Source organism: Nematolebias whitei, chromosome 11 (genome assembly GCF_014905685.2).
Source record: "Nematolebias whitei isolate Nwh7 chromosome 11, NemWhi1, whole genome shotgun sequence".
NCBI classification, from domain to species: Eukaryota; Metazoa; Chordata; class Actinopteri; order Cyprinodontiformes; family Rivulidae; genus Nematolebias; species Nematolebias whitei.
In genome coordinates, this window is record NC_056508.1 from 15,193,542 (window position 1) to 15,204,986 (window position 11,445).

The 11,445-nt window shown below is 41.9% G+C and overlaps 1 long non-coding RNA gene across 1 annotated transcript; it reads left to right on the forward strand.

Moving 5' to 3' along the window:
- Positions 1 to 1,761: 1,761 nt before the first annotated feature.
- Positions 1,762 to 2,657, forward strand: LOC119417482. The gene is made up of 3 exons (XR_005187149.1): positions 1,762 to 1,800; positions 1,881 to 1,960; positions 2,445 to 2,657. It is a non-coding gene; the product is annotated as an uncharacterized LOC119417482 (long non-coding RNA).
- The last annotated feature ends 8,788 nt before the right edge of the window (positions 2,658 to 11,445 follow it).

The following is an 11,445-nucleotide window of genomic DNA, read 5'->3' on the forward strand; positions in this document are numbered from 1 at the left end:
TGGATGCATCCGATACTGGAGTCGGCGCGGTCCTATCCCAGAGGTCGCTCCTGGATGGCAAGGTACACCCTTGTGCATTCTTTTCCCGCCGTTTGTCCCAAGCAGAGAGAAATTACGATGTGGGCAATAGAGAATTATTGGCCGTTAAATTAGCTTTGGAGGAATGGCGCCATTGGCTTGAGGGCACAGAGACTCCCTTCCTGATTTGGACAGATCACAAGAACCTTACATTTTTGAGAGAGGCTAAACGGTTAAACCCCAGACAAGCACACTGGTCCTTATTTTTTAACCGTTTTAACTTCACGCTGACTTTCCGACCTGGTACTAAGAACATCAAGCCTGACGCTCTCTCCCGACAGTTTTCTCCTCCAGACACTCCTGAGCCTGTTGAGGGCATCATCTCCCCGGTCTGCATTGTCGGAGCCCTTACATGGCCTATTATGAGAGAGGTTCGTGAAGCCCACCTGACGGAACCTGATCCTGGCACTGGTCCCCCTGGCACTTTGTTCGTCCCCTCAAATATGAGGTCTAAGGTACTCGACTGGCTCCACACCAATAGACTCTCGTGTCATCCCGGTACAGCACGTATGCTGTCTCTTACGAAGAGACATTTCTGGTGGCCCAGTCTTTCTAAGGATGTCAAGGACTTTGTTGCGGCCTGCTCCACTTGTGCTAGGAACAAGACCAGTACTCAGCCTCCTACCGGTCTTCTACAGCCTCTGCCAATGCCCAGCCGTCCCTGGTCTCATATTTCAGTGGACTTCGTCACCGGGTTGCCCCCTTCAGAAGGTAACACCACTATTCTGACTATCATTGACAGGTTCTCTAAAGCAGCACATTGCGTCCCACTACCCAAGCTCCCGTCAGCCATGGAGACAGCTCAGATCTTGGTCCAGCAAGTGTTTAGGATTCATGGCATCCCTTCAGATGTGGTCTCTGACAGAGGACCGCAGTTTATTTCCCAAGTTTGGCGTTGTTTCTGCAGGACATTGGGGGCGTCCACCAGTCTCACTTCGGGTTATCATCCTCAGTCAAACGGACAGACTGAAAGGTGCGATCAAGAGTTGGAGACCACCCTGAGGTGCATTGTGGAGCGTAACCCCTCAGCTTGGAGTCAACATCTTGTGTGGGTCGAGTACGCCCACAACTTGCACACCTCCTCAGCCACAGGTATGTCACCTTTTGAGGCTTCACTGGGCTATCTCCCTCCCTTGTTCCCCAGTCAGGAGACAGAGGTGTCAGTGCCGTCTGTCCAGCACCACTTCCGCCGTTGTAGACGTGTCTGGCGCCAAACAAGGACGGCTCTACTTCGCACTGCAGCTCAGAATAAGAGGTTCGCGGACCGTCACCGTTCCGCCGCACCATCTTATCAGGTGGGCCAGAAGGTGTGGTTATCCACTAGAGACATTCATCTCAAGGACACTCCCAGGAAATTGGCTCCTCGCTTCATCGGTCCCTTTACCATAGATAAGATCATCAATCCCTCGGCTGTGCGCCTACAGCTCCCCAGCTCCTTGAGAATCCATCCCACCTTCCACGTTTCTCAAGTAAAACCCGTTTCAGAGAGCCAATTGTGCCCTCCTGCCGATTTGGTATTGTACACAGATGGTGCTGAGGGAATCAAAGCCGGTGGAGTTTCAGGGATGCCAGTGCACCTGTGTGGCAGGTACAGTCTTGTGCAGCCATGTGGCAGCTCTGCTGTTCCAGATGGCTCACTACTCCCAGTTGAAGCTTCCAGCTGTACCTCCAGTCCTAAGCTGCACAGATACCGAACAGAAGTGGCATAAACCAAGGACAATGGTAACTACATATACATGAGTCTTTAATCCTGTTTATGAATTTTTGTTCAATATTTACAGCAATGTTGTTTTTGGATGCAGGGCATAAAACCTGGTCCAGTAAATGACATGGTCGTCCTGTCAGCAAGACCAAGAGAGAGGAAAATCTTTGAAGGAATTAGGTTTGTTTTAATTTAAAGACCACAGACACACATGCACAATGACACACATGCACAATTTTTTTAATTAATTTAATTTAAAAACAAAACAGAACACATTTGTACAACAAAAACTTAATTTAACCACTTAAGTTTATTTTGTGGGCAGCACGGTGGTGCAACTGGTAGAGCTGCTGCCTCTCAACGAGAAGGTTGCCGGTTCAAATCCCAGTCCGGGGGCCTTTCTGGGTGGAGTTTGCATGTTCTCAGTGACCCAAAATGGAAGAAGCGAGTAAAAGATAATGGATGGATGGATGGAAGTTTATTTTGTACTATATTAGAAATACTTTAAAAATGCAAATAAGTAAATAATTCAACTTCGTTTTTAAACAAGACAATAATTTGAATCCCTAAAATACAATAGCATAGGCTTCATTTAGTATTAATTTTATCATTTGAATATTCATTTCTTGTTTATGACATAGTTTTCTTTTCTTTTTCTCAACAGAAGCAACTTGTATAAAGGTGCTACCAGCCCTCTTCCACTCATCTCCACCCTAAGGATACAGGATGTGTACAAGGGACTTCCAGCTGAAGAAGCGCCAATGATAACCACAATGGCTGTCTCCAACGATGTCCCTCTTGTTGACTCTTTGTTTGGTCCGGTACAAGAGGGAAGCGTTCTGTCATATCAGCTGCCAGCAAGGATAGTTCCCAGGACCCGTCCACACCAAGACACCCCTTCTCCCCCACATCTTCCACTCTTCAATTACAGGCTTGAACCCTCCACCTGTGAGTATGTTTGTTCAGACCAAGAGCACCACCATATGACGTCCCTTGAGACAACATTAGAGATGTCTCACAAAATTGAGAGCAGCACGCGGGAGCAGAGTTTCTGTGCAGAGTGGCACCAACTAAGAAAGTGTCGTGTTACCTCAACAAGATTTAGGGAGGTCTGTCACACCAGGGGTGACAGCTCTTCTGAAAATCTTGCCAAAAGGCTTCTGAGACCCTCCAATCCAAGGGTGGGCAATTATTTTTTCCATGGGGCCACATGAGAAACAACAAATATTGTGGAGGGCTGGCACAAATGACTTTTTCATTCAACCTTTATTTAGACGGTAAATCCCATTGAGCCTCGAGGACTCATTTACAAGAGAGACCTGATTTCAACTTAACTCAATACTGCATAATATTAATAGTATTTCATTATTAAACACAGTACATAGCACTGTTTTAACAAGCTGGTAAGAGTATTTGTTATGATTAAGCAACGAAAAAGCGAGGTTTCCTTACAAAAAATGTCATTTATTCAAATAAATTTCCCAGTACAATGGTAAACTGTTAACATTTTTACCATTTGTGACGTTATATTAGTGATTATTTTCAGTCACATTCACCCCAAAACTCATTTTGAGTTTTATATACTGCTGGAAAAAGTTCTTAGCTTTGTAAATATATCACAATATTGTCTTTGTACTCCAAATATTATGAAACATCATATAATAGTGATCGTCACTGAACTGTGATTTCGAGTCCCGGTTCTTTACGTGCCTACATTTGTAGTCTAAACATCTCATTTGGTGTTTATCAGTTCTTTTTTCTTGTTTAGTGAGAGAAGTCTAGTCTCTGTTGGGCTTTAACGGAAATGTTAAAGTCAGGTTGAAGGTCTAAGGTGGAGATGTGAAGCAAAGCTGACATCAACAGTGAGAGAGGATCTATATCTGGATTTGGTTAACTTCATTTGTTTACATATGCATTTTGTAATTCCCCTTACGGGGGCCGGTCAGAGTCAACCAAAGGGCCGCATGTGGCCCTGGGGCCGTACAATGCCCAGGTCTGCTCCAATCAGACTGCTGACATGCGGCGGGGGCTTGCCTTAGAGCCAACAGCAGTAGAGGAGTACTGCAGGGTAAGGGAAGTCAACCACTACCCCTGTGGGTTCCTGATCCATCCTGACGCACCATGGATGGGGTCATCACCAGATGGAATTATTTACGATCCTGAGGAGCAACAACCGTTTGGCCTTTTAGAAATAAAATGCCCAAATGTGACAAGCTGGGTGGACTGCTCTTACATAATGATTAGGGATGGTAGGCAGACACTCAAACGAACACATCCATATTACTGGCAGATCCAGGGACAAATGTTGATTTCAGGGTGTGACTGGTGTGACTTTGTCATTTACACGGAAAATGACATGTTCATTGAGAGGGTTCCTCGTGACATGGAAGTACTGCAAACCATAAAACAAAAGGTTGACCATTTCTTTTTTTATTTTTACCTCAGTGCTTGCCTGGTCAATTAAAGTGGCATTGTAAAGCTAAACCTTTGAATATACAGGTCCTTCTCAAAAAATTAGCATATTGTGATAAAGGTAATTTTTTTCCATAATGTAATGATAAAAATGAAACTTTCATATATTTCAGATTCATTGCACACCAACTGAAATATTTCAGGTCTTTAATTGTTTTAATACTGATGATTATGGCATACAGCTCATGAAAACCCAAAATGCCTGTCCCAAAAAATTAGCATATTTCATCCCACCAATGAAAGACAAGTGTTTTTAATACAAAAAACACCAACCTTCAAATAATCATGTTCAGTTATGCACTCAATACTTGGCCGGGAATCCTTTTGCATGAATGACTGCTTCAATGCGGCGTGGCATGGAGGCAATCAGCCTGTGGCACTGCTGAGGTGTTATGGAGGCCCAGGATGCTTCGATAGCGGCCTTAAGCTCATCCAGAGTGTTGGGTCTTGCATCTCTCAACTTTCTCTTCACAATATCCCACAGGTTCTCTATGGGGTTCAGGTCAGGAGAGTTAGCAGGCCAATTGAACACAGTAATTCCATGGTCAGTAAACCATTTACCAGTGGCTTTGGCACTGTGAGCAGGTGCCAGGTCGTGCTGAAAAATGAAATCTTCATCTCCATAAAGCTTTTCAGCAGATGGAAGCATGAAGTGCTCCAAAATCTCCTGATAGCTAGCTGCATTGACCCTGCCCTTGATAAAACACAGTGGACCAACACCAGCAGATGACATGACACCCCAGTGACTGTGGAAACTTGACACTTGACCTCAAGCAATGTGAATTATGTGTCTCCTCTCTTCCTCCAGACTCTGGGACCTTGATTTCCAAAGGAAATGCAAAATTTACTGTAATCAGAGAACATAACTTTGGACCACTCAGCAGCAGTCCCAGGCGAGATGCTTCTGATGCAGTCTCTTGTTCAAAAGTGGCTTGACCTGGGGAATGCGGCACCTGTAGCCCATTTCCTGCACACGCCTGTGCACGGTGGCTCTGGATGTTTCTACTCCAGACTCGGTCCACTGCTTCCGCAGGTCCCCCAAGGTCTGGAATCGGCCCTTCTCCACAATCCTCCTCAGGGTCCGGTCACCTCTTCTCGTTGTGCAGTGTTTTCTGCCACACTTTTCCCTTCCCACAGACTTCCCACTGAGGTGCCTTGATACAGCACTCTGGGAACAGCCTATTCGTTCAGCACTTTCTGTGTCTTACCCTCTTGCTTGAGGGTGTCAATGATGGCCTTCTGGACAGCAGTCAGGTCGGCAGTCTTACCCATGATTGTGGTTTTTAGTAATGAACAAGGCTGGGAGTTTTTAAAAGCCTCAGGAATCTTTTGCAGGTGTTTATAGTTACGTCGTTGATTCAGATGGTTAGGTTAATAGCTTGTTTAGAGAACCTTTTCATGATATGCTAATTTTTTGAGACAGGCATTTTGGGTTTTCATGAGCTGTATGCCATAATCATTAGTATTAAAACAATTAAAGACCTGAAATATTTCAGTTGGTGTGCAATGAATCTGAAATATATGAAAGTTTCATTTTTATCATTACATTATGAAAAATAATGACCTTTATCACAATATGCTAATTTTTTGAGAAGGACCTGTATGTGATTAAATATATTGTTAATACCTGAGTCATGTTCCTTTTATTTTATTTTAGTTTTAATTAGTTAGAGTTATTTCTGTTTAAGGTCTGATACAATTTATTCTGTATGAAATTTGCTACTTGACTGTCGTAATAGTACCCTCTTTGCAAACTGCTTCTGTTTCAACATTTTGTGCTCTAGATGAGTGGCATTATTTATTTTTATTTTTTTAGCAAGAACAGTTGATACTTTTTGGAGTTCCAGGAAGAGCCATTGTTAGTGCATTTACTGTAATTATACGATTAACAGCATATTACTTAACATAAAATATTTTTCATGTATTTATTCATTTTATTAATTCCTATTATATTTATATATATATAGATACCAAAAGAAAAAAGCAAAATCATGAATGAAAAAGAGTAGAAACTTATATCTGCCCCTGTAATCATGCTACGGTACTTTGCAGGCATTTGAAAAGATGCATTTTAATGTCCCACATGAAGGCTTGACTTATATGAAAAAACATTATATAATAACTGATGTAATGGAAAAAAAGTATAAGAAATGTAGATATTTATGAATATGATTTACTTTTATTTTAAATACAAAAGTAACAAAATGAAAAGTAAATATATAGTATACTTTCTTGCTATTACTCAGATGTCAGGCTTCTTTGCCCAGGCCTTTACTAGTGGGCCATTTTCATAATTTGTGAGTAGACAAGCAACAGTGAACAGTTGGTTGATTATCCCAAAAACACCAAGGGGAATTTCAGAGTCAAATAACTTGTGCTCTTTGACTCGGCGAATGAGGCGCTCCACATGCACCCTGAGGTGTGCTATGGCCTGGGTCTCTCTAACTTCCACTGCAGACATCTGAGACCTGCCAGAGAGAAATGCTGGCCTGTACACTTTGCAGGGGACAATGTCATCAATAAGAAAGCCTCTGTCCACCATAACAGCCATCCCTGGTTTTAACAGGGTGAGGAGACCAGATTCACATGTGATCTGCTTGTCACTGATAGACCCGGCATACAGTCCTGAGATGAATGTCACTGCCCCATGAGGTGCAATCCCAATCAGCCCTTTCAGAGTGCAGTGGGATTTATAAGATGAAAACACCTCACTCTGGAGGAGAGGGGAAGATGGGCACTGACACTTCAGCTCAGTGCAATCAAGGATGACTGTAGTGTCAGGGTAGTCTTTGAAGTCTGCTGGTAGATTTTTGCGTATCTGGTCCTCCGGTATCCAGATCCTAATAGAACCTAATACTGTAAATAAAAAGTTGCTCCATGTTTTCATGATCCGGCTGACAGTGGACTGATGGACACCGTACCGGTCAGCGAGATCCCGTTGCTTGGATCCAAGGGCAAGGTAATTTAAAAACATAAAGAACTCATCAATGGGCTGCAAAGTACGAGTTGAAGGAGTGGAGTTGAGGGCAGTTCCTCTCAGTCCTTGGCGAACACTGACCATGGATGGCAGAGAGGGCTCAATCATGGCCCAGAAACGCATCAGGAGGTCATATGATGCAAACCTAAAAATACCATAACAATTAGTGTTCATATTTAACTACACAGCACAATCAAAAACAAATTAAACACCAGGCCTCGTTTTGAGCACTATGCTGTAATACATATGATCAATTTAGAATATATATATATATATATATAGGCACAGACACAAACATATATACATGCATACAAATATCTATATAAATATGTGTGTATATATATATATATATAGAGAGAGAGAGATGTGTGTGTGTGTGTGTGTGTATAATTTTATATTTAAGTTGCATAAAATAATTTTATAGTCTGTGTAACACAAACGCACGCACACACACACCTACCTTGTGTAGAATCTAATGTCATTGTCGGAGGTTGCAAAACGGTGAATGCCGAACCGCTGCCTCAGCGTCAGGCTCTCAACCTGTTCCCGTAGCTGGCGGATTTCCTCCTGGAGATTATTATTTTCCTCCACCACTAAATCCACAACTGCAGGGTCTGGAGTAGCGGCATATTCGTGATCCTTAAGGACGTCTACACTGGCTGCTGTGCCATCTTCCTCCTCGCTGTCTTCTGGAGGTGGTCTTTCTCTTCTCTCCCAAACCCCGGGTCTTGGAGGTGTAAAGAAGTAATTATTCCACTCAAACAAAGCAGGTACAGCTCCCTTTTTTACCTCCGTCTTCCCATTTCTGATGCTGGCTGTTGAATGTCCTCAGGTTTGAAATGCCGACTACATACGCGAGTGTGAGCTTTTATAGCTAAATTTTCCCTGCGGATAGCCACGATCCATTGTCGCCTTAACTCCTCATCAACAGGAAAATGAAAAAAACTAACTACTCTGTTGTACCTACTGGTTAGTGGACACAAGGGCACACAACAGAACTCACTTGTAGTACCAGTAGCTCGCAAATGTTTTACTTTTAGAGTCTTTTTCATGTCTACTTCTAGAAACTAATGATAAAAACAATAACAGAAGGTAGGAGCCGGAAGTGATCGACGTGGCTTACTTTTTAACGGAAGTACGTCACCACTACCCGTGGCATATAGTCCACTAGGGCGCTACGTTTGGTGAAAATCGTTTTACGTTGATGGGATTTTGCTGACGGAAACACAAAATCAAACTGAAACAACTGAATGTAAAGGCACTAAATAAAAGTAGAGAGCTGGCAGTGTGGTGTTAAAGTAACTTCTGTCCTTCAGTCGTAGAGAAGTCTGAACCAGAAGAATCCTTTTTATCGGACACCACAGGTTTGTATCATCTCGTGCTCATCACGTACTCTTAAAAGACTAATAAAAAAAATGAAGTTGATTTATTGGCCTTTCAACAAACTGAGTGAAAAGACTAAATTTACTCATCGTAGGGTTGTGGGAGCCAAACTTTAAACGAACACATGAACCACCTGCAAGTCATTAAATCTGAACAGCAATAAGAGCGAGCTGCCCCTGTAAGCTTTATTTCACATTGGAAGAACATTTTTGTTTTTGAGCATGCACACCTCCGCTGAAGTTCACTAGCAGTCAGAGCATTCATACCTTTAGCTGTTAGCTAGTTAATAACAGAAGGCTAAACTCACCTTCTAAAAAGGTACGAGCTGAAAAAAAAGCTGGTATCGATGTTGCGCTGTTGGTTTTAAATAAAAGGAAAAATAAATTTCTGCAGCAACTTTCTAAAGCTGCTCATTCTGCTTATGAACTTTTTTTGAGTTGCAAGCACAAAAGCAGTTTTATGCAAACTAAAAACAAGCAATAACAGCAGCCAGTGGTCACATATGAAGAAATGAACAGCACTATTGCATAGACGAATATCAGGCCGAGTGAAAATAAACCTGTCTGCACTATGTTAAAAAAAAAGCACCACTGAACAGTGTGTCGTGTTGTAAATCCAACTAACTCTTGGAATTTTCTAATAAAAACTAAACATCGAGCAAAGAATTCTTCATACTGTTTTTGGCTGCATTAAACAAAAAAGTGTAGGTTTGATTTTTTTTTTAATTATCTTCACAAAAAAACTGCATCAAAATTCAGAGAATTACAAGATAAAAAGTATCTGTGGTATGTTTTGGTACAGTATCTGTAGAAATGTTGAGGGATATTCACAGATTTGATAATTAGATGCATTTAGAGATCTTTTCACTGAACACTGTTTTTCACTAAGGCTGAACTTACACGTTAAAAGTTATAGTGTGGCATCAAGTGCCATGTTAAGATGGCACAACACTTTAATTTTGTGGCACGATTGATTTCAAAAAGGCAATCATTTCAGTACTGGTAGGAGATGGTGTGGATTGTGCTCGTGTATGAGGGAACTAAAAAGAAGAAAATTAGGAGCTGACGTGGTTGATTGCATTTCTTCTCCCTTTCACTGTAAAAGCGCACTGTAAACATTTCAAGTGTGATTCCTGTGATGATGTAGTGAACTAAGCCTCAGGTCAAAACCTGACCCCGGGACAGGAACTGTTATTTCATTGATTAGAGTCCAGAAACACAAATTAAGCTCATCCAGAGACTTTCTAAGTGTGTCCTGCACTAATCAATTGAAAGAACACTCTCTTTTTATTATCATTACTATTTTACAATATCTTGATAATCAAAGTGTGTTTAGTTCAAATCATTTTTAAATGTTGAAGTGAACTACTCATTTTAAATCAACTGTGAAACAGTATTAATGATTTTTAATCCTCATTCAAAGTAGAAATCAAGTTAGATGTCTGTTACAAAGTAATTATGCATTTTTTGATCTTCTGTCTGAAATGAGCAAGTTGTGATGTCGGTCAAAAGTCAAGGAACGATCAAAAACATGTTTATCGGAACGAAATGTCATGTTTAACTCTCTCAGACAGATAGAAGGAAGACTGGCTCCTAAATGTCTCTGTTTCTTCAAAACATCTTTCTGTCTGTTCTTAAAACATCTACTCTGTCTCCTTGACATGTAGTGACCCTCTGACGTCACTAAAACCACACCCCGGTTGGTTCGTTCAACCAATCAGGAAGTTCTCAGAGGAACCGGAAGTGACCTCTTTAAAAGGGTCGACACTTCCTAGTTCCAGGCAGAACAACGTTCCAGGGAGAACAAGAGTTCCAGGGAGAACCTCGAACGAGAAGTTCCTGAACGAGAGAAGTTCAGAGGAACAGAAGTTCAGAGCAGTTTCTAATGGAGTGACAAGAGTCCGTCGATGCCACGACGTCTCGCTGCGGCTCTACCCGACGAACGCTCTGAACAATGAGGAAGTCTGTTCTGTGATGATCTCACGACTCCTGAGGTCACAGCTGTTCTTACGGAGACGCTGAAAAGAGTTGAAAGAAAACTCTACACCAAAGCCGAAACTATCGTCTGCAAAGGTAAAAGAGTCGATCTTCAACTGCGAGTGTACCGTGGGTTAAGCTGCGTCTAAAGGAGCGTGTTGTTTCTGGTTATACAGACACTTTCCCTCACCCATCTCTCTCCATTTAAACTTCATTTTCCCATCTTTAAAACTCTTCTATCTGCCAGTAATTAATCCAGATATTTTCAGAAATGTCTGTTGTATTTCAGTTGCAAGTGAGAAATCATGGCCGTATGATTTCTCAGTGCAAAAGCTCATTAATTAAGCTGTGTTAATTGTAATCAATCTGCCAATTAATGTAAATGTGTGATGTGTTTTTAAATTGTTTAAAATAAACGACCCACTGTTGTTGGTGAGTCAGAAAGATAAAACACGTCTCTGTCCACATTTAATATTCAAAACACGATATTACTCAGTCCAGAAAAATGAAATAATCCGTTTAAATTATGGATAATATCAGACGCATATTATCCTCATTACAATGAACTGAACCCTCTGCGTGGCTCTCGTGCATCCTGCAGTAGTGTCACACTCCTGCCAGCCTCGTGTCATCGTCTCTTCCTCTTTATCCTCCTCCTCATCATCCCTCTTTGGCAGTAGTGGTTTCTTGAAGTTTACTACGATGCAGCTGTGCAATACCGTTTGTTCCTGTCCTTGCTGCCAGCTCTACTCCACTTAACTGATGCTGAGCTGTGCAAACCCAATAAGTTTAACATCATCAGGGATCTCAGACTCCTCCACACCAGATGCCTGGAAAGAGGAAAACATCACAAATCA